The 24,629-nt window shown below is 40.1% G+C and overlaps 1 protein-coding gene across 2 annotated transcripts in view; it reads right to left on the minus strand.

Moving 5' to 3' along the window:
- MSRA (methionine sulfoxide reductase A) overlaps window positions 1-24,629 on the minus strand; it is a 238,205-nt gene that overhangs the window by 201,419 nt on the left and 12,157 nt on the right. Inside the window, exon 1 of one of the 2 annotated variants that reach the window (XM_071447801.1) lies at window positions 18,993-20,533. The exons of the other annotated variant lie outside the window; for it this stretch is intronic. The gene's annotated coding sequence lies outside the window, so the exon portion shown is untranslated. Of the gene's footprint in view, window positions 1-18,992; window positions 20,534-24,629 lie in introns of those variants that run through there. 2 annotated transcript variants of the gene reach the window in all.

Below are 24,629 nucleotides of genomic sequence, written 5' to 3' on the forward strand. Positions count from 1 at the left end.
CCACCACATTTATTTCAGTCAATCACCTCTTCATGTCCTGCGTGTCAGAGAGCAGCAAGAACGGGGCTCACCCTTGTTTTGGGGGTTAAATTTCCTTGTGTGTGCTTCTCACAGCGTTAAATCTCATGTAGAGCAACTTTGTACAAAGAACCTCCCGGAGCTGAGGGTTCATTAGCATTCCAAAGGAAGTTGTTCCAGCAAAGATGATTAAGCAAATACCCCTGTGAGAAGGGAAGAGTTCTTTGAAATGTCTCTCGTGGTTCAAGACAGCGTCTTGGAAAGCGCAGAACGATTTCTGAGCTCCCCAGATCTGCGGCAGGAACAGATTCTCGGCGAGCTCGTCCCCATTCTGACAGGGTTCTTGGTCCCCTCATCTAAACCAGGATTAGAAACCGGCGTTTTTACTGGGACAGAGAAAATCAGTGTGCAAAATGTAAATAAGTACAAAATGCTTTCCCTTAATTATAAAAATCCTCCTCTGGATGGATGAACAGACTTATGTGACTTTGTTTTTTAAAAAATATGGAAAATGGGCAAAAAAAGTCCCTTAAGCCAATTATGGCATGAAATGGTAAAAAGCTGAGAGATCAAGATTTTTCCAGCATTCGAGTTTATCAACAATAACTCTTTAACATACCCAAAAGCTTGCAGTAACTACAGGTATCAAATGCAAAGGTTATGCCTTCATATGTGCTGCTTCTGCTTTGTTTAAAATACAGTTTGCTTTTAAATGCAGGTTTAACTAATATTTAATATTAATGCTCACAAGCATCGATTATGCAGGGATTGTGCTGTAAGACAGAGTGAAAACATGAAGTAGATTAAGCTAAACTTAAAATCCTAGTAAAGTCATTAAATTAATCAAATTAATCTCAAAACCCATTTGGGCAGTGAGCAGAAATCAGGAATTCAGGGACTTCATAACCCACTGGTATAAAAGGACATTTAGAAACTTTTAATCTGGTATAAAGTGAATCACAGAATCACAGAATCCTCTGAGCTGGAAGGGACCCACCAGGATCATCAAGTCCAACCCCTGGCCTTGCACAGGACACCCCAACAATCTCACTTAAAAAGTATTAAAATACTGAAAAGTACTGAGCAAATAAAGAGGAGTGAAGATCTTTTTTTTTTTTTTTAAATATAGCTGCAGTTTTCCCAATTACTAAGAGCATGAAATGAATACATAAGTGGGGAAAAGCAGATTTCTCCATACACAACCTTTTTTTTTAATTGACTTCAGCTGCTAAGACACTACAATTCCAAATCATCAATAATTGTGGACATTATATTAAATTTATCTTTATTAAAGAATGATCAATACAACCTGTAACTTTAAAATTATGTGAAATATCTTTTAACTCAAAAAATTTCTAACACAGTAACTCAATGTCTTGATAAAGAATGTTTGATACATAATCATAGAATAGTTTGTGTGGAAGGGACCTTAAAGCTCATCCCATCCCACCCCCTGCCATGGGCAGGGACACCTTCCACTATCCCAGGTTCTCCCAGCCCTGTCCAGCCTGGCCTTGGAAAATTCCAGGGATTCAGGGGCAGCCACAGCTCCTCTGGGCACCCTGTGCCAGGGCCTCCCCACCCTCACAGCCAGGAATTCCATCCCAATATCTCATTTCTCCCTGCCCTCTGTCAATTTGAAGCCATCACCCCTTGTTCTGTCACTCCAGGACTTTGTCCAAAGTCTTTCCACCTTTCTTGCAGGCTGCAATAACAGAATTATCACTGACAGATTCAAACCAGAGAAAATTTTCAGGTAGCACAGCTCATCCTCTGCTGTCCTGGCAGGTACCCCCTGCCACAGACCAAGAGTAATTTTAAACAGAAACTACAGAAAAGGGGTGAAAGAACTATTTGGTACTTGTGGATAAGGTGAAGCTGCTTAAAGACATTTTAACCTGTGACTTCTGCATCATAATCATAATCAAAATTGAGGTTTTGTGTGCATTTACAATGCAAGGAACAAGGTGGTCTGGCTTGGCAACCAGGATAAATCCAGGTGTTTATGGAAATTGATCTGTAGTTAGCAGAGCCTTCACTACACCAAAAGCCAGAGGGAGGCCATTTGTGCTTGAATTTGTGAGCATGAGGAGCATGAATGTTCCTGGGCTGAATAATGAACCTCCTTGGTGCTTTGGGGCTTTGGTTTATGGTTCCTGGAAGCAGCTGCTTTGTATTCAAACGCAGGATTTTATGCAAGCTTTAAAAAAGATACTTTTCACATTTAGTGAAACCTCTTGATATTAAAAATGTGGGCACATCACATGCCCTAATTTGGGGAGAGTACTCATGAAAGAGATAAACTAAAACCTTGCTGCTCATGGGCTGTTGGGGGATCTGTTTCCAGCACAGGAGGAATCTGAGGCTCCTGCTGGGGATACTGGGGCTACTGGGAACCCCAGCAAGGGGAGCTGCCTGCTCATGGTGTGGTTGGTGATGAGGAGGGAACACTTCAGATTCTTTTGGTGGCCTCATGACCTTAAAAGCTGTCCCTTTAAAATTCCACATCTCCTTCCTGCTTTTCTGAGTTGTGTCACAGCTCCCCTGACAGCCCTGGGATCTCACTGCTCACCTGAGTTCTCCAAGTCATCCTCCTTCCTTCCCTTCTCCCACTCCTCCATTCAGATTTCCTGTGGCTTCATTCTTAGCCCCTTTTCCAGCTTTCTTACTCCTTCATCACTTTACCTCAGGAGGAATTTCAGGAATTTCAGGAATTTCAGGAACTTCAGGAATTTTCATTGGAAGGGGCTGCCCAGAGAGGTTTGGGGTTCCCATCTCTGGATGTGGCACTCAGTGACAAGGTGGGGATGGGTCACAGGTGGGACTCGATGGTCTTTGTGCTCTTTTCCAACCTGAATGATCCTGATTCTATAATTCTGCCTCTAATTCTTTATTCTGTCATGGTCAAATTGGCCTCCTGACTGTCAGCCAGACCTTTGGTAATATTGTTGTTTCTATTCTTGAAAGAGAAATAATAATTAGCAGATCTTTTAAATTAACATTCTTACCCTTAGTCCATAGAGACAGGTTATAGCAGATTCCTTTCTATACTGCAAAATACTTTTTCATCATTTTTTTGTTTTGACATTGACATTCTGGCCACTAAAAACTCTCTTAATAGAGACAGCTCAGAAAAACAAAAAAATTCAAATTTACTTTCCACAAATAAAATATTTTTGATAGAGAGCCTTCTACTTCACCTCCACAGACCTGAAGATGACTCTTCCAACCTACACTACCCTACAATGACCCAACACAATGCAAACCTTCACTTTTTAGTTTTCATTTAAAATAAATTATTACCAAAAAAACACAAAAAAACCAAAAAACCCCAAAAAAACAATAAAACCATAAAAAAAACCTGCAAATGTTTCACAAGTATTAGCTGTATATTTTTGAAACAAAAATAGCCATAGCAAGAAAAACTCCACGAAAGGAAAATATTCTTCCCAATGGAAGTAGTTAAGCACAAGAATAAGGTGCTTAAAAATGGGATTAAAACCTTGGAGATTTTCAGAAGTCAATGAGCAAGGCCCAAACTTTGAAGGCTGCCTTGCTCAGAGCAAGGAACTGAAGTATAAGAACTTCCAGAATCCCTAACCTGTCTGGAACAGTATGAAATAATGATATTTTAATTAATCATTGTCCGTTTTCAAATTTAAGGAGGATAACAACAATTTTAAATGGACAAAAATACTTCTAGATTTTAAATATCTTAACATTTTTACTTCTTTTAGTTTCCTCATTTGATTCCAGGTGTTTCTGAACCCTAAAACACACAACAGACCAAGCTGAACTAGAAATCAGTTCAGAACCTGGCTCTCCCTCCAAGAAAAGAGCAACTTCCTAGAATATTTTCCACCTCTATTCTATATCCCCCAGTGGTTCTTCCGTGAGTTTGCCCAGTCCCTTTTAGGAATGTGGACACTCACAGCTCACAAACCACAGCTGAGATTCATGTCCTGATGTCCTTTGCAGCTTTAAAGCAATTCTGTACCAGGCTGATTTTTTTACAAACACTAAACAATAATTAACTGGAAAAGAAAAGCTTTTAGAGAATATTTTTCCTTAGTCCTAATTCAGTAGGTGGTTTAATATGAAGAGGTGCCTGATCACTTCCCCTGCAGCAGCTGTGTCATTTCCACTCTTCAAAAACCCATTCTCCAAACCTGCCACTGGAATTCCTCTCATTAATCGAGCTCAATAAGTCCTCCAAAGCCTTTGGTAAAACAGACACTAGATTACATTAATTAATCATTTAAATTTTCTTCTGATTTTGCTTCGACTGCCACAGGCAGCTCTGCCTCTTCAAAGGTACCTTCAATGCCAGCACAATAACTACAGTTCAGCAGGGCAGCAGGAGAATTGAAGCCGAGCTGACTCCACATTAAGGGAAAATTTGAGCCAATTTATTTGCATCATATATCCTACCAATTATTGCTCTAAGTGAAGTTAAAACCCCCTCCTGCTCTAACTTCATTTGCACAAAACAATAAGAAATTAAGGGGTGGGGGTGCAGGAATGTATTTCATTTTTAAGGGATGCCTCTCCTGAGGATACATAAAGGGAAAATATTTATTAACCTGCATGTCTCAAACCAGGTGATGGCACATGAGGATTCCTCTTTTCTGAATTTAAATTGGTTCTTCATTAGAAGCCTTTTCAGAGATTTGCTGCAACCAAAACCAGCAATTCAGCCCTTTAAGTGCACAGTACCCTTTTCTCCTGCTGCTTCCCAAAACTCATCCTCCTACCTTTGCATTCCTCCTAATTCTACTTGACAGTAAATAATCTCTTTGATAATTGAATATGTTTATCCATTCTACCCAAAATTTAGACACAGTAAAAACAAAAATGCACAGTACAAGCTATTAAATAACTGCAAATAATTGTAAATAATACAACACCATTCATCAGTATGCACTGTTCAAGAAAACCCTTTTGATATTGTAAGTGTTAAACTGATTTACATGGGTAAACTGAGAAATATTTTTACCTGTTCAAGAAAACCCTTTTGATATTGTTAGTGTTAAACTGATTTACATGGGTAAACTGAGAAATATTTACCTTTATTCTATGGTTCAACATGTTTCAGTGGTGGCTTGGCAGTGCTGAGTTAACAGCTGATGATCTTAAAAGTCTTTTCCAACCTGAACCATCCTGTGGTTCACTAATATTCAAGAATCAAAGACCTTTGTAAAACTGAGGAGTCATCAGCACCAATCACTTAAATCAAAGACCTGAAAAATTCTCATTTCTTGGGCGATCACACCTGTTACCATTTCACACCGAGAATGGCAGACTCTGTGAAGCATCCAAGCATCAAGAATTTCTAGAGGTATCATGAATTCCCTCAAAAACAACACTGAGGATCAGACACCCAAAATCCACTGTCACCATCAGGTGGTGAATCACCAGTGTCTGATCTCAAACAAAATTCAATAGCAGAACACAGTAATCTCCCATTTATATGTCTATAAAACCCATTTGTTACTGCCTGTATTTAAAAAAACCACAAAAAGCAGGGCACAGAGTGTCACTGTGAAACCTGTGCTCTGCCTTATTGGGTGAGAAAGAGGAGTGACCCCACCAGGAGTTAATAACCTCCTTGTAATTCAGTCAAGCACAAGAGGTTCTTGCATATGGAGTGTCAAAAAATTAGTGTGATCTCAGTGTGTGAGGTCACTGAGCTGTCAGGAACAGAAGCAGAGACAAAACAACAAAAAAATCATGAAGCTGAGGAAGACAGAAAAAGGAGAAAAATTCTAATTTAAGGAAATTTAAACATTAGATCCAAGCTGGTCTAGTGGAAGGTGTCCCTGCCCATGGAGGGGGTTTGGAAGGAGGTGATGTTTAAGGTCTCTTCCAGCTCAGGCCATTCCATGATTCTGTGATCCAAGAGAGTCCTGATGGGCATTTTTCTACTCAAAAAGTGTCAGTATGGACCAGGAACCTCCCCAAAAGCTGTTTTGAGTGTTGCTGTAGTGCTCTGTCAGCTGAAGGAGTTTAACAGTGGTCAGACTGACTCAAAATCAGAAAACTCATTTTGGTTCTTCATTAGAAACCTTTTCAGAGATTTGCTGCAACCAAAACCAGCAATTCAGCCCTCAGGAAGTGGAAAAAGACTTAAAAATTTTACAGAAGAGCCCAAAAAGGTCAATCAACAATATTTAGGGGTTCAACACCCATCTTGGTGCTAACAAAAGTTATATGTTATAGCCTATCACAGACAGAAATGTATTCCAGGTGTGATCCTGGGATGGGTCAACCAAGCATGGGCTGAGCTCCTTTCTGTCAAGTATTTGAAAAGTTTGTAAATATTCCCCACTGTATTCTCACCTCACTGGCGATGCATGGATTGAGAGGAGCTGACTCCACAAAGCTACTCCACCAACATTTTGAAAACATTAAATCGAATCCCACTGGGAAATTAAATGGAAATGTCACCTCTAATACTGGGAGAGCCCCTAAAACCAAGGGAGCAGAACACTTGTGCTTGTCCCACACACACAGACCCCAAGGGTGGATTCTCCAGCTTATCCAGAAGTTTCTCCACATGGAGAAACTGCACAGTTCATGAACTTCTAAAGCAGGAGAATGAGAAGATGGCTCCCACAAGCAGTGAGAGCACAGAAAAGCTGTCTGACATGGAGGAAATTCACTGGAACCCACAGCAGCACCTCTTACTTTCAGTCACTGAAGGATGCAGTGTGGAAGGATCACTGAGGGGTGGTATGAGAATGATCATTTGAGACCCCATTTTCTTCATGTAGGAAAAAGCCCATTCTTTATTCTCATAACTCATTTTTATACAACTTTCACAGACCCTGTGTGCAACACCGACTGGTTAGTAGCTTTCTTGCCAATTACTCTATTGGTTAGTAAAAGACATTTTACTTGTCCACCAAATCTCTCTATTATTAAATTGTTTGAAGATTTTCTTCACTGATTCTCATAGGATAGATCTATTGTTATGCAGGTGCCACTCATTTTTCTCCTTAAGAACAGACTGTTCTCCTTCTCAAGATATTTTCACATGGGAACTTAACTAGCTGCTCATCTGCACTTAGAAGAAGTGACAGGCTAGCTGATAATCTAGCAGAGCAAGGGCTGGTTTTATGAGGCCTTTCTTTTATAATTCTTTTACCTATCATAACAATGTGGAGCCCAAACCCCCTGCTCACAGTGGAACAAATCCAACATTCAATCCAACTGCTCAGGGTCACTTCCAATCAAGTTTTTGAATTCTCCAAGGCTGGTGATTCACACTCTGACTATGAAGAATATTTTCCTTAACGCAATCACGCCTTTCCCTGTCATGGTTTTGCTGTTCATCAAGAAAACAATTGATAATCATCATTGATGTAGAGCTGGAGGTGTGATAAATCCTCCGTATCAAACATGGCTCAGGAAGCTGCTGGTCACACACAAACAGCTTCAGCTTCCAAATTATTTTCAAGCATAGTGCCCATTGTATGGAGGCTGATACATAAATAAATCAGGAATGGTGATGCCAAGCACAAATCATAAATGTGACATCCAAAAATACCCATTCCCTCATTGTGCACTGAGCAAACACCCCTCGAAAAAGACATCAGAACATTATTCACACTCCTCCTCAGCACACAAATTACAGGTGATGTTACAAATCCCATAATCTTCCAATTTGGACAGGGTCTATCAATTTGGAACCGTGCTTGGCAACACTTCCAATCTGACTGTCCTGCCAGCTTACCTGGAGTTTGGGAAATGTCCTGCCAGCAACCACCTGAGCATGGCTGTGAACGGCTCCTTGTTATTTCAGCTATTTCTGGACAGCTCCTTTCCACTCCCAGAAAGCCTCAGGAAGTGGAAAAAGACTTAAAAATTTTATGGAAGAGCCCAGAAAGATCAATCAACAATATTTAGGGGTTCAACACCCATCTTAGTGCTAACAATGACAACAGCTTGATGGGGGCACCATGAGGTATCAGGCCACACTTCCAACCTAAGGAGATTCAGGAAATTCAAATAGGTGGTACCACTGGAGTTCCTGGCTAACATTTATTCATTGCAGGTTTATACATATCAGTGGCTGCAAAAACAAGTGGATGTGCGGTAGAAAGTCGAGTAAACTGTGCTTCCTCTTTATTTGGAGAAAATAACTGTGTAACATGCTCATAGAAGAACTCCCAGATTGGAGATTAACGTTCGAGTGCCACAAATCGAGAAAAAAAACTCAGCCTTTTTTTATGAATTCTCAGAAAACAGGACAAAGGCATGAAGGAAAGGAACAGGGATGCTGTAAAACACAAAGTACTCCATGAGCAGAGATTTATAATTAATCAACAAGAGGAATGCAGCACTGTTTTACAAGGCAATAATCCAGTCCCATTCCCTAAGGAAAAGCCTTGGAGAATGAAGGCCAAGTAGCTTTTTCAAACAAGGCAACTGGATTATTGCCCCATAAAGCAGCACAGCTCTGTGATTATTACCTTGGTGCTACATGCCCTTTTTAAAATGGTTTTCCCCCATAAATGTTTAAAACCTCCCAAGTAAAAAAGATCAGGGGAAGGGAAAGGATACGTGGGGTAGAAAGCAACACATTTAATGTTTTGTTCTAATTTCCTGGGAAATACCAAGCACACGACGTAAAAAAAATGCTTTCAATCAGGGTTATTACAAATAGCAGCAATAAATCCTATTAATAAGCAGCATACTAAGATTTTATGTCTCTCTTATTCTTCACATGTTGTTTCCCCTCTCTGTTTGTTCCCTTCCTTTTTCCCACTCTCCCAAAAGTAGAAGCATTTTTCTTTATTTACAATTTTTGTAACATTTCAGTTTCACTTTATATTTGATACACCAACCCCAAAGCAAGGCAGAGACTCAAATATCACCCGGAATCTTATTAGTGACGGCTGATAAAACTTCAAGCCACAATTAGCCTTTGTCCTATACTAAAAATAAGATATTTTTTGAGAACACAGAGTCTTGTCCCCTTGGCTGAACCCTGCCTTGACCCGTGACAACTCCACGTGTGCTCAGGGTCAAAAATCACTTTTATTTAGAACAGGCATATCCAGGACAGCCTGTCGATGTCCCATCAGAGCAGTAATGTAACAAAAGTTCAATATACCAGCTGAAAAAAATATTCCTGGTCAGAATACTCTGAATACTCCAAGGATGGACTAAATTCCTCAAGTGTGAATTAAAAGCAAAGCACCAGCTCCATTCACAGCACTAAATATGCACAACTCACTCGATGAGAACAGGATCAAAACAAGAAAATTCAGCAGACTCCCTAATTCTTGGTTTCTGAGAATATTTAGACATGTCCCAGCTGCCTCACAAGTCTGACATCTATTCAAGGTACCGAATTTGAAAGAAAATAACAAGTGCAAGTTTTACAAATATTTCCTGTCTAAAACCTCTTCTTTCTTCCATTCGAAAAACTTTGCAATTCCCCTCATAAAAAATTTCTTTGTAAAGGCAAACAACCAAAACAAATATGATTTCGACTGATGTTGTTTTGAAAACATTAAATGGAATCCCACTGGGAAATTAAATGGAAATGTCACCTCTAATAATGGGAGAGAAATGATTCATAGGCAGACTCTAACATTTTAAAATATGTTACCTACGTAATTAGAGGAGCCTGATTTTCCAAAGGAGCAGTCTCACACACCTTCCAATAAAATAAAAGCCCAAATACAGCCTGTGAAAGCCACTTTCAACATATGTGCTTCAAATATTTTGTCACAGTGCAGGAATTAAATCTGGGAAGCCCTGGAAGCCTGTTCCTGCTACCTAAGACATGGAACTCACAGGGTTCCAACTGCTTCAGGAATGTCTGTTTGGAATAGCTGCTGACACCAATGACAGCTTGGTTTCACAATGTTTGAGCTACACAAAATATCTGTAATCATCTTTATGACCACTTAAACTTAAGCCGTCCCATTAAAGGCACTGGGACTTTGGAATCTGCGACTGCTTGAGCAAAAAAATCATCAGATAAAGAAGGTGACACTTCTCAGGTAGCAAGGGGAGAAGAATTTCACTTTACAATTTTAATTTCACTTACTGGCAAACAAAACAAACTTTTAAAGACTCAAGTTTTATGTAATTCAGAGAGAAGATGTGTGGGGATAGTAAATGCTCAAGTCCCATCATTCCAGTCCAATCTCAATACAACCTGAGTGAGGTGTAAGTTTTGATTCAGCCAAAAGAGAGTTAACAATACAGAACATTTTCTCCTGGCTATTCAATTTTATACAAAGCCAATTTTATCTGAAACTGCTAAGCAGTATTCATAGGTTATGAATAAAACTACTTAAAGGATAATCTAAGGGAGTCTTTCCATCGATGTTAAAGCCATTGCACATTATACTGAGTTACTGGAGAAGGATATTCCTCTAACTGCTCCCAAACTGTGATTCCCAAACTAGGAATTGCAGCCTGGAATATGGGATCTGCAGGTGATCCATACAAAGCTTTATTTTCAGCTGTATCTTCGGCTCTGCAACTCTGACAAGAAGTTTAAAGTCCTTTTCTGAGCACACACAGGAGTGAGGAAAAAGCCTTTTTTGTATCATTTATTTTCTCACTAAGGAGCCAGGATCTGGGCGCTTTTTTTTTTTTTTTTTTTAATACAGCAAGTGGGGTTTATTTGCAGGGAAAGGTGGGAACATTTTCATCAACTGCATTGCATGTCTCAGTTCCCCCTTCTGTAATTGCAGCATCTCTTTGGGGTAGAGCATCTTTGGGGTGAAGCATCATGGAATGGTTTGGGGTGGAAGGGACCTCAAAGATCATCCAGTCCCACCCCCTGCCATGGGCAGGGACACCTTCCACCATCCCAGGTTGCTCCAAGCCCTGTCCAACCTGGCCTTGGACACTCCCAGGGATCCAGGGGCAGCCACAGCTTCTCTGGGAAACCTCCCCACCCTCACAAGGAAGAATTTCTCCATAATATCCAAGTTGGCTTCACAGCAAAGCCTCACAGCTTCCCAGTAACAGGGAGGAATTTTCCATGCTGCTGCCCTCTCTAGAGGATCCTTAAGGACAAGAACTTTGAGATGTGAGTGTCTGATCCACAAAGACAAAAGGCCCCATCTGGACAGAAAATGGCAGGGGAAAACTCAGGTGACTCCAGCAGAAATCCCAAATTAAGCAAATGGTGCAGCTGCCCTTCAAGGCAGCAGAAAGACCAGTGGAGGTCCTGGCTTTCAGTTCATGAATGGTTTTAGGATCACAGGAAGCACACTCCAAGTTTTCCATCAGGTTTTTTTGACTTTTGGGTCACACAAGCCTCCTGGTCTCATCCTAAGACACACAAATGACAAATTTTATTTTATTTTTTCACGTTCCCTCAGAAAGGCAAGTGAAGGGTCAGCATGTCCCTCATTGCAGCATGAAACAAAAGCCAGCCAGCCTGAAGCTCAAAGGCACTTTTTAAATCTAGTAACTGCTTTCACTACCTAAATCTATAAACTTTTTACAAATAAAAGTGACTTGTAAAAGAAAAACTATGTATTTGAGGCAACATGAGAAACTGCAGCTCCCACCACAGGCTTTTAAGGAAATGCTTCACTACAGGGTGGGCAGACAAGGACTTTACACATTTCCTTGGTTTAGTTTTAACTATTATAAATGAAATTGAAATTATTTGCTACTAAATAATTACAGAGTTTTTGGTCTAACTGTCACTCAGAAACTCAAACTGAAGGAGGTGTACAAACTGAGTTGAATATCAGAATACTTGGAAAATTTATCAGAAAAACAAAAAAAATCTTTAAACAAACTTTACAATACCTGATTATAATGCAAAAATGTAAATGGTTTGATTACCTCAAAGAAGCACATAAGCAAAAAGTCTTTCACCACACACACACACATATATATACATATACATTTACATATTGTATAGATGCATACACACCCCTCTCATCTTTAAAAAAAAATCTTCTATATGAAAGATTACGTTTATTAAAACACGCCAGTAAGCTAAGAATAATTTTTAAAGATGCATATAAGCACATTGCAGTGACCCAAAAACAAAGGAAAAGAAAAATATCTTGAACATAATGAAAAATCCAAATATGCTAAAAAATTCCAAGCAAGTAGAGGGTGCAAATAGCTTTAACTGACATGCAGCTGTAATACAATAGGATTACTGACTCTTAATATGCTGTCCAAAATTAAATTAATTTAATTGGCTCTGTTCCCTCATACCCCAGGAACACAGGATAAAGATAAAACTCTCCCTGCCAGCACAGGAGGTTGATCATTTGTTACAAAGCATGGAGGGCAAGGAAAATCAATGCTGCAGAGTAAAAGAACTCTGCATAACCAACAGATTTCTGTTCCTAATAGCAAAAGAAAAGTAACCATGAAAACTTGTCTGGAGTCACTTCTTGGCAAGACTTCACCTAAAAGCATTTTCTCATCCCCCCCTTTTTTTTTACTTGGTTTCCTTCCTCCTACTTCTGTCGTTTTTTGCATTTTTCTCACTATCTCATTATGTTAATTTTTTTTTTCATTTTCAAACTACCTTTGGGTGCTGAATACCCAAAAGATTTGTTTCAGTGAGCTCCTTGCAAAGGAAGCCACAAAGCAAATCCAAGCCTGGCCACTCCAGGGCACGGGGCTGTGCCCTTTCACAATGAGACACAGTCAGGAATGTTTTCCAGTAATATCAGGCATAATTCCTGCCAGTGGGATTGTGCCTGATCCCAGAGGATGGAACAGGTGAGAGGAAATACCACAGGCAAAACTCTCCACATTTCACAGACAGCTCAAAGGGGGCGTCTGCAGTCAGGAGCACTGAGATTGTCTGTGATAATGACAATTCTGAGGACATTTGTCATGCAAGGGACACACAAGTTTCATGTAAAAAAAGGACAACAGAGCACAGAAAACACTTCCCTGTTTAAAAATAAAAGAGTAGGAAAAAATCCTAAAAGTTCACAAAGAGTGATCAGAGCATTGTGAACTTTGTGGCACTACAAGGTCATAAAATCCAGAGATGCTGTTGGTTGGCACAGGTGGATGCAGGATTTGAAAATATCCTAGAATGGTTTGGGTCAGGAGAGACCTGAAAGTGCCACCCCCTGCCATGAGCAGGGACACTTTCCATTATCCCAGGCTGCTCCAAATCCATCCAAGTGGCCTTGGACACTTCCAGGGATCCAGGGCAGCTTCTCTAGGCACCCTGTTCCAGCGCCTCACCACCATCCCAGCCAGGAATTTCTTCCCAAATTCCCATCTTTCCCTGCCCTCTGGCAGTGGGAAGCCATTCCCTGTGTCCTGTTCCCTCCATGCCTTGTACCAAGTCCCTCTCCAGCTCTCCTGGAGCCCCTTTAGGCCCTGGAAGGGGCTCTGAGCTCTCCCTGGATCCTTCTCTTCTCCAGGTGAACACCCCCAGCTCTCCCAGCCTGGCTCCAGAGCAGAGGGGCTCCAGCCCCTGGAACATCTTTGTCCTCTTGTCTCAAACCTTTCACACATGTCTGTGTCTTTTTATGCTGCATTTAGGAAAAAATGATTTAGAAGATTCTGAGTTTTGCTAGGAACTATTCCACCTGCAGCTCCAATAGCTTGGAATTAGATAATGACCAGAAGTGCCCAGCTCTGGCTGCTGATTCTGAGGGAAAACAGGAGTAATGAGTGCCACACATCTACACTGCAGATCCTGATCCTGCCCCAATTCTCTCATGAGAGTCTGAAGAGACCATTTCAAGTTAAAAATCTCACAGAGTAACAGCTAAGACCACAAGAAAATTAATTTACAAGTTGTTAATTGAGCATCCATAAAATTATTCTCCCTTTTAATCAAGACACATTGGGCAAAGTGCATCACTCTTAAAATTGTTGTCTAAAAAGTTAGAAAGGTTGGAGAGAACTGGCAATAGTTGGGCCTTTACATTAGCATAAACACATCAAATATTCATTACAGCCGAGCACTCATTATGTCAGCAGCTGAATTAAATAACAAGAATAATGTTTCCCAACTATAAAAATAAGTGCCACAACAGTCTCCTGCACCAGAGCAATTTTCAAGAGGACACAGTGAGACAGTGTTGCAGGAGCCACATTGTTCTCTCTGCTAAAACTGCTTCATTCACTACAAATATATTGGCTTTTAACAGTTCTTTTTCAGATGAATTTCTACCAAAGAGAAAGAATTATGTTCTACAGCATGCATCCGTATGAAAGGAAAAGCATTATGCTGGGACAATAGGGTTTATTGCAACAGCAGAATGTATCTTAAATGCAAAATTATACCAACACTATGAGTTTACCAGTTTAATCATAGCTTGAAAAAAAATAAATACAGCAGACATTACAAAAACTCATTTATATGAAGTTTTTACACTGGGTGCACAAAAACAGAAAAGTAGAGCCAGAAGTGTAATGGCAGCAGAACAGAACGTCTCAAGCCCCTGAAATGCATCACAACTGTGAACAACTAATGGAAAGACTTATAAAATATAAATATAAAGCCATAGATATAAACAAAAGCCATATAAAAGGTAGGTAATAAAGCCATTAGGACAAGGAGGAATGGCTTTAAACCAAAAAAGGGTGGATTTAGATTAAATAGAGGGAAGGAATTATTCCCTGTGAGGGTGGGGAGGCCCTGGCACAGGTTGCCCAGAGAAGCTGTGGCTGCCCCTGGATCCCTGGAAGTGTCCAAGGCCAGGTTGGACAGGGCTTGGAGCAACCTGGGATAGTGGGAGGTGTCCCTGCCCATGGCAAGGGTGACACTGGATGAGTTTAAGGTCCCTTTTAACCCAAAGGATTCCATCATGTCAATGAAAGCAATAAACCTTAACTAATTAAGGAAGAGATCCTCTTTTTCCTTGAAGTCCTTCCTGCCTTCCCACCTTTCTTTTTCAGGAAGAAAATGGGCAATGAACAAACGATTCACAGCCAAGGACAGAGCAACAAACTCTCTCCAGCTGGTAACAGATTATAATGGAAACTCATGGGCAAACACCAGGCTGGTGTTAGAAACGGGAAAACTGCCAAAAACAAGAGGAGGCTACAAATGACCTGGAGAAGATTTTCTCAGTGGATAAAATCAGTACAAAACTTCCCGACCTACCAAGTTCAACCATTTCTACCAAAACAGGTCAAAACAAATTGAGATTTGATTGAGATTTTCTGAGTATGCTCCTCCTGAACCTACACATTTTCTCGCAGTCTGTCCTCTCCACAGCCTCTGCAGGTGCTTTAATCTGGGATGGAATTTTTATTACCAAAATTTTTATTAGCTGTGGAAAATGAAAATTTTAATCATCTTGATTAACGCTGTACTGTCTGTAGAGTTCTTAGTTTTTACTTGCTGTGCATTAGATGAACAAGAAAAGACTTTATTTCTATTCCTGTCTGTAGGACCGGAAAAAACACAGCAGTGGGGCTTCCAAAACAAAACCACACAGAAATCTTTCATGGAGCAAAGCTCTGTATCTACTCTTACACTCCAGCTTGGTGTTATGCTGAGGTGTAAAAGGGACGAAGCTTCGCATGGAAAAACCAATACAATGGAAACCTCTTGGTGCTGAAATCCAAAGTTTGCATTTGCAGAATGAGGACTAGACCCTTGTTATGTGTCAGGAAAAAAAAAGAAACTCTTACATGCATAATCCAAGAAGATGGTCAAAGAAATTTTCCACTTTGATGAAATTTAGCAGAGAAAAAAAAACCCAATGTTTTTATCATGCTTCTTCTCTTATTCTTTTAATTTTAATTCATATGGAAGAGCTTTTCATTGTAGTTTACTGAACTCAACCAAACCATTCCAGTTTCCTCTGGCATTCAGTAGAAGTGCTGCGTCCGTATGAGTGAGACACTTTTCTTGGGATCTGATCAATTCCTAAACTGTGGATCTGAAAGCGTCTGAACCATCAGTCATGGACCAGGGAACTGCTGGATGTCCCATCCCTGGAAGTGTCCAAGGCCAGGCTGGAGGGGACTTGGAGCAGCCTGGCATAGTGGAAGGTGTCCCTGCTCAAGATCAAGGATTGGAAATTCCCGGATTTCTCTTCTATTAATCTGCTGATTAACAAGATAAGAGCACACAGAGCAAACAGTGGTGCAAACACTGTGCATTTCCTGTCATAAAACCCCAAAATTTGATAGTACAGAGGTTGTGACTTCAGATAAACCAGAATTTGACACAGGCTGAAGAGGTCAGCAGCAAACAGGAGAAAAGATGACACCAAGACTCTGCTTGATCCAGGCAAACTTAGCAAAAATAGGTGATAAACAAACGTAAAGGAAAGACAATAATGGGATTTTTTTGCATGAGCTATGATTTATCCCTAAAAACTTTTTCAATTTCATAGCATCCAATAAATATGGAAAAACTGTTTTAGTGACTCAGAGGGACAGATGTACACTGGGCATAACTTATTTATAGAGAAAAATAGGAAAAACACAGATGTCCATAATTATTAACAGTACAGTCTTCTATTATTTCTAAAACAATTTCATTAAGAAAATTATCAGAATCAGCTCACAGATCCTAAACAACTGTGAGCTATTCCTCATCTACAAATATATGACAATATAACTTAAAAATACTACAAATTAGTATTTTTATATTCTCACCATTTTTTCTTCTTTTTCCCAATTATTTATGGTCAATAAAGAGAGTGGCTCAAAGGACTGATGGGACAACTTCCCTAATCACCTCCTAAAGGTGTTTATTCCTCCACAATGACTACAAGAGTAACTCAACTCACTTAAATGACATTTTAAGAGTTACAGTGGACGAAATAATATTGACTTTGCTCAAATTTTTTGTGGCATGGATAAAGACTGTGGCTTATATGGAATAAAGAAGTGGAATTCCACCCAAGTCAATCCCACTGTGCCAAGAGAAAACACCTTGGAATGGTGGACTACAAAATAAGCAATTATTCTGGATTAATGGTAAAGAATAAATGGAAAATTGAAAGAGCCTTAAAATATATACATCAAATATAACTTTTTAAATTTTTTTTTAAATATTGTTACAGATGCTGAGGACACCTCAGCACATGGAGTTCTACCATATGCAGAATCTCAAGACAACCTCCCATGGCTACAGAAATGCAAAATAACACCCAAAACCTCTATAAACTGCATTTTAACATTTGTATTATTGTCCTACAACCATTTTTAGGGAGAATCCACAGTCATACTGAGAACTGCTCATCTCTTCCTTGTCCAATAACCACAAGGGTTCAGAGTAAGAGCTGATTTTTTAAAATGTATTGATATGTCAATATAAAAGGCACAAACTAAGCCCATTCCAGGCCCATTTTGATCTCAAACTACTTTGACACTAATTAAAACAGCAGAGTAAACCTTGGTTTATGTCTATTAATCACCACAAGTGAAATCAGACATTGGCCCATCACAGTATCAAACATGATGCTCTAATGTGAAATACTATCTGTAGTTTAATAACAAAAATTAAGTTAAACCCCAACCACCAACCCTCACCTCCACACTGAAATATGCCACATTAAGGAACTGTACAATCCAATCTAAAATAGATATTAATGATTCATTAAGAATTAAACACAAATTGTTAATTTATGAAGTTATTAAACCTATCCAATAATTAAGGATCATAGATGAATGGTGGCAATGAATAACCAGATTAAAGTATCCAGAAAAGTCCAGCTGATAAAGAAAATACATAAATACAATAAACCATGTCAAATTACACCAGAAATTCCATTTGTATGCAATCCAACCAACGTTCAGGTTCCAACCATTTAAACCTTGCTATTCCAATTTCCTTTTTAAATTGCCAAGTTGGGATATTTTCCAAAAAATTAGCACTTAGATGAACTTTCAAAATCAAAGAGTTCAGCAGGAACAAAAAATATTTTATTATGTAGGCCAAAAGAAATGAGCAGTGGTGTGTATCTCATTTAGGAACCCAAAATGTACTGACGAGATATTTGAGAGATAAACAGTGCTTCCAGCATTGTAGGAACAGCTTCAAAATAACTTCAGTGAACACAGATGTTGAAACATTTTTACAAATATCTCTCTTTATAAATGCACTGCAAGCACCCACATGTTGATCATGTTTAAAACCTGAATTTATGAAATTATGTAGGTACTTGGGAGAAAAATGTAGTTATTTTAATGTATCACTTAGAAATGTAATGGTCATTTTAATATTTCCCTTAGAGGCAGCATCATAAATGTTTTCTGTTGTTTTCTGAGTTTTAATAGGGACACCCAGTAAAGATTTGGTTTGGAATGGCACGATTAAAGAAAATAGCAAATGCTTTGAGACTGCACAGGATTTCTGAGAAATAATGGGAATTCCTTCCAGAATTCCCCACAGACAGACAAACTTAGGGCACTGTTGTGATGCAAACTCAGCCCAGCACATCCCCGTGTCCCCAGGCACATCCCATGGCAATGCCTGCGCAGGAACAACAGACAAGAACCACACAGAGAGCAGAACTCAACTCCTCCAAACACTCCCCTTCCACCCAGGATCCATTTGAAATCCCCCACGGCACACCTATTCCCACACTGAGCTGCTGAGGATATCTTTTAAGGATTTAGAAAGGCAGAATAATAGAAATTTTTCTTCAAAACTCCCTAAGAAACCTTATTAAAATGTTTCAGTGAACCAAATAGTAATCACAACAGCATCTTACCCACTATTTAACTACAGCATCTTTCAAAAGGCTCACTGATGTAGTAAAAAATCAAACAGATCATGCTAAGAAACCAATTTAATGTAATATTAAGTAACCCAAGTTTTTGACATCATCAAAAAGAGCAGTTAATTTTAGCAGTCTCATAATCCAAATGCCACAGTTAAAACACAAACACATTCCTACTAAAAACCTTTCCATTAAGGTTGTTTCTTCCCTTCAGCAGGGAAGAATGAGGGAAATGCACTTGTGCAGCATGCCAGGAATTGCACATCTCAGGCTGAACAATCCGGTTTTTAAGGATAGGGTAATACTTACTCCAAGCGAAGCCGATCCATAAAAATCTACGGTTTACAGTTACTCCCTGAAATAATAATGCTGATTGTCACAGCAGCAGGAGGATAATCCCAGCACATCCAGGCCTAATAGGCAGTGTGATCATATTTGCTCCCAGGAAATCAGAAGGCAGGTACCTCTCTCCCTGAAAAACCAGGCACCTTTGGAGAAAACAATGGACTTTTAGGTCCTTCATTTTATGGAAATCGTAAAGCGTCCACGCTTCAGCCGTCACTGATTTTCTTAGTCCATTTTCTTTTAATTCCTGAGAAAAGAGCAGATTTTTTCACTGTTTGCAGCAAACAGGTCCTGTAACTACAAGCTGAAGTTTCCATATCCAGTGCCATCAACTGTGTCATCTTCAAACATCCCTCACTTGGCAGCAGCCGATATTTTTCCATCTCTTGTTGCTTCTAAAAGTAGAAAATTTCAGCGATTCCAGAGGCTCTCTAGGAAGATGCACTGAAGGGAATGTTTGAGAGCAGGAGCAGAAAAACCATGCTCTGATTTTGCCCTTCAGGCACAGCCTGGGTGTCTTCGGCGTGTCCTGCTGGGTCTTCAGGTTTGTCCCTAAAGGCTGGGACATGGAGCCAGGACAGCACCAAGCAGCAAAAACAAACGTTGTGGCTTTAAGAACATACTCACTTTTCTATTGAAGTCACAACTTTCTCTCTACTCTTATTTCACTGCTGGGTCAGATGAAATCTTTAAGGAGGTTCCATTAAAAGTTCGTTTCTGTCGAGAGAAACGCTGGAATTCCCGTTCCGAACGTATTCCGAAGGAGGTCAGGTTCGGTTTTAAAGCATGTTTGTGTCGATGAAAAGTTTTTGTTTTGCTGCAAAAAAATTAAAATTCTCCCTTTTATTTACACATTCCCTCTGTAATCTTCCAAGTTACTCGGCTCCCTTACAGTTTAATCAGACATAGGGGAAAAAAAAAAAAAAATCACCAAATATCGTATTTCCCATATGTACAAACTGACATTGTGGAGGCTTCATTAAAAGCTTTTATTTCTCTGCTCACTGCTAACTGGACGTCATTTAATGTCACCACCACTTCCCAAGAGCCCAAGAGACTTAAAAAGCGACGGAAGTTTGAAAACCAAAAAAAAAAGTTGTGAGTTTTTCTGTACCCTAGGACGGTTTTCTTTCGCGAAGCTCAAGCCGAGACAGCAGACAAAAGAAGCTGATTTGACTGAGCCGTGCCAAGTCTTGCCTTTTTTTCTTCCCTCGCCTCGCTCGCTCTCTCGCTCTCTCGCTCGCTCGCTCCCAGCATGGCAACCTTCCCGAGCAGTCTTGGCGGAGCTCCAGCCTGTGCCAGCCTGTCTGAATCCCTGTTTTCCAAAAAGATGCTCTTTGCGAATCAATTAATAGATTTCCAAACAGGAAACTGTGGGTCAGTAACCAAATCTTGGCACCAACAGCAGCTTCTCCTGCCAAATCGGCTTTATAGATTTCATGGTTGCCTACCTTTTACAATGGATGCAACGTTTGTGCTCCCGGATCGTGGAGCACTGGAAGCCATTCCCTGTTCTCGCAGGGATAAGAAATCTGCTCGCTAAAAATGTCCGCATGCGACACATGAACAACCTGCAGTAAATCAAGACTCTTTGGAAGGCGGGCGTTATGTGTAATTTTAATAAGCACCAAATACTCCTTAAAATAATGTGTTTTCATTCTCTCCTCCCCAGAATCATGGGAAGGTGCCAGGAGCAGGAGACGTATAGATTTGAATTAAGATCACACTCAGAAGTCACACACGTTTTAACTTTATCTGAACCCCAGCTTGAAAAGAACCAGTCTTCTCAGTTCCACCATTATTAAAAATCAGCTGAAAATTAATAAGAAATTGGATCCCAGCTCATACACAAAAAATCTCCCCACATCCATAGAGCCAATGATGTCATCTGTTAATTCAACAGCTCAAGTTCTTGTGGCACTCAGAGCAGAAATGGCTCAGCATTAACAGTCAACTCTGGTGGGAAATTTTCTGATGCGTTGCAAGACTTAAAGGATAGAAAATTATATTTGGAACTTCATTCAAGATATTCTAAATGACAAGAATTCATGTGAGGAAAATTACAGGAATAAACTTTCTTTTATCTTCAAGCTATTTGCCAAGGCAAAATGCCAACTTTTTAAAATACATGCATTACATTAATGAGCTAAATAGAATATTCTGAGGGAAAAAACCTTCCTGAAATGTTTAGTTTTCTAAGTTTATCCAATAGAGAGTCTCAGAAGTTCACAGGATCATAGAATGGTTTGGGTAGGACACTAAAGACCATCCAGTTCCACCCCCTGCCATGGACAGGGACACCTTCCACTATCCCAGGTAGCTCCAAGCCCTGTCCAACCTGGCCTTGGACACTTCCAGGGATCCAGGAGCAGCCACAGCTTCTCTGGGCACCCTGTGCCAGGGCCTCACCACCCTCACAGCCAACAATTCCTTCCCCCAGTATCCAAGGAAATCCCTCTCTGTTTCTAAAGGTTCCATTCTGACAAAGATTGGGTGACCTTATCTAATGATTTTTTTTTAAAAAACAGGTTCATTCTCCACCCTTCAGACCTCAGACACCCACACAAGGTTCCCCTTGTGTGACTGTAACAGACCCATCCATGTTTCTCCCAGTAGCCTCCCAACTTCAGAAGAAACATCATTAACTTTAAAATCACATTTTTGCCTCAAAATATTGCACACTCTCTCATTTCCATTTGCACCTTGCATCCTCACGACAGGGCCAACTTGGGTAAAAAAAACTACGTATAGTCTTTCTATTCCTTTTCTTTGTGCACTTGACAGCAAACTCTAATATGTCACTTTGCCTTTACTGAAAGACCATCAGGCATCAACACGGGAACAAAAAGATCTCATGGAAATTATTGACAGTGGAATTAACTCTGAAAGGCTACACCACTGCAGCAGTCACTATTAAATGCTCAGCTTTTAATTAGTTTTCCTTCAAAAAAATGTATGTATTGACAACAGGGGACTGCAGCAATACTAAAAATATATATAAAATTCCAAGAGAGATGAATTATTTTAACTATTCCTTCTTTACTCTTAATGAAAGTTAAGGCAGTAAAAGCAAATATATTCCTCAGCAGCCAAATGTTTTCCTGAAAAGAATTTGCTAACAGGATGAAGAACCTTATTTTATCCCTCAAAATACTGGTCCAAAGGCAGTGGACCCAACAAAAGTGGATTTCATGTGCAGGAACTCTCAGGAGTCCACTCTTCCTACCTTAAAGCCTTTTGTCCAAGGTGTATTTTACTGCAGCTCTCCTAATTCTCTCTCTCAAGGACTCCAACTGCACCACTCCACTGGAATTGTTCCCAGCTCCCTCTGTGACACATTCCAAGATGCATCCTCCAGCCCAAGGTGTTGATATCTCTCAGTGGAACTCATTTCTCCTCCTTCACTTCTTCTCCTTCACATAAAAAAGTTTCCAGCCCAATTAATTGAGCATTCAAGTAACCTCCAACCAGGAAGAAAACATAAAACTTTCTCCACATCTTGTTTTGGGCCCTTTTTTCACATTTTCTGCCTGGTTTTCACTGTGTTCCCTCCTCAGTTCCTCCAGTTTGCTCTTCTTCTTGTTGTCTCCCACAGTCCTGAAGTCAGCCCTTTCCTCTCCTTCCTGCACAAAGTCTATGGGTTTTTCCTTGAAAGGCTGCAATAATCCAGCACTCAGCTTCCAAATAACTGGACCTGACACTAGGTTCTATATTAGTGACTCCATAAAATGCTTTTCTACCCTCACATGCTTCTCCTGAGCCTTCTCCCCTCTTCAGCTGTCCAACTGATGTTTCTTTCATATTATTCTCTTCCAATGCACAAAATATGGAAAGAGTCAAATTCCTCATCATTCCAAGTATTTTCCTATCCATCTCCAATTCAAATTTGACCATCTTTGATGTTTACCATTACAGAACCACATGAAGCTCTGTCCTTCAACACCATCTATATCCCCATGTTCAGAGAAAAATCCCCAAATTTGTCTTTTTGCAGTATCCTAGCTATCACTGGTCTTTCTTTGAAGAATTAGGAAAAAAATTAATATTGATTTGTGCCTTGGTCATCATTCACTTCAAATTTTTTTTTCCATCTTGGACTTGATGATCTTAGAGCTCTTTTCCAACCTTAATGATTCTGCGATCTTTTATGCATTTTACCTTCATGCCCCTGGAATTTGTTCATTTAAAATTCTCCCAGTGAAAGCCTCCTGATGTCATCATATTCCCTTTTATCCAAGTATTTTTCCATCTCTCTCAAATGCCTCTGTGTCTCCCCAGTGGGGTATACCTGGACACCTGTCCCTGTGCACCTGGGAAGTGAGAATGATTTCCCTCCTCCCAAGTGGAAAACTTCAGAATAGAAGAAGTAACTCATTCATTTAAGCTGTTCTATTCGGAATATAAGCCCAAAATGTTACTTTCAAATGTCAGATATAGCTTTTTATTTCCCTTTTTCTTTTCCTTGCTGGACACCTCAGTGTCATGGACCAATGAAAGCTGTGTAATGCTTCATCCTGACCACCTGACACGAAGTCAGTCTGGCTGTGACAGCCCCCAAAATATTTTATTTTAAAAACAAACACATTGGAATATCTGGTGTATCAGGGCTAACTTTATCAGTCTTTCTGCTACCACACTCCTGTTATCATTTGTGGGCATTTCCATTAGAGACAAGTGAAGCCAATGCCTCTGAGGACAAGCCAGAGGTTTTTTAGGAGTCTAATTTCGGAGCCCGATGCTTTGCTGATTTATTATTGAAGGGTGAAAGTGCATCATGTGACAGGAAAAAGGCTCCTTTTACCTGGGCTGTTCATACTGAGATGATGGCAAAGAATTTCCTATTGACTCTCTATTTTTCTGGGTTTTATTATTAAACAGCAAACACTGGGGAAGCTCTAAGAACATAAAAGTGACTGTAGCTGTTATATAGAAACCAATAAAACAAGAAGGAACACTGAGAGAAGGAAAAAAAGAAGGAATATTGCAGCCACCCAGAAGAGGCAAGGGAAGACAGTGAGAGCTGAAGTCAACATATCCAGAATTAACCAAATAGAATGAAAAACAAAATACAAGAACACAAGAATGAAGTCCTATAAATTCATGAAAAAATGGACCATGAAAGACTAGACCTGCAAGGGCCTCGGGTCCTGCAGATTCCCAAGGTCAGTCGATATAGTGACCACCTTTGGCAACTTCTTTTGCACAGTTTTGCACATCCCAAATTAATTCTGGTCCAGGGTGGGCTGTGTCCTCCTGGCAGCTGCCCCCCTACTAGCTGCACTTACCATTTATCATTTTGACAACATTATTTATGCCTGACTGTGGTCCTTCCCATGCCATGGAAAACATTAGCCCCAGGAATGGAGAGTTCCAGCTGAATCCAGGTGAAAATCAAAGCAGCGGATCCGCAAGCCCCGGTGGGTTTAGGGCTGGCACTGTCCCACTGTGGGGTGGAGTCTTCCAGCTTTGCAAGGCAAATAAATGACAAGATCAAACTCTATGGGAAGCTGTCAACAACTTCCTAAAATCACTGTGGGATTATCCTTCAACTGCTCATCATGTGCTGGCATTCTGCCCCAGTTTGAAATTCCAAATCCATGG

The sequence above is a fragment of the Agelaius tricolor genome, unplaced genomic scaffold (genome assembly GCF_023055355.1).
Source record: "Agelaius tricolor isolate 1412-34295 unplaced genomic scaffold, bAgeTri1.0.p SCAF_1, whole genome shotgun sequence".
In the NCBI taxonomy this organism is placed as follows: Eukaryota; Metazoa; Chordata; class Aves; order Passeriformes; family Icteridae; genus Agelaius; species Agelaius tricolor.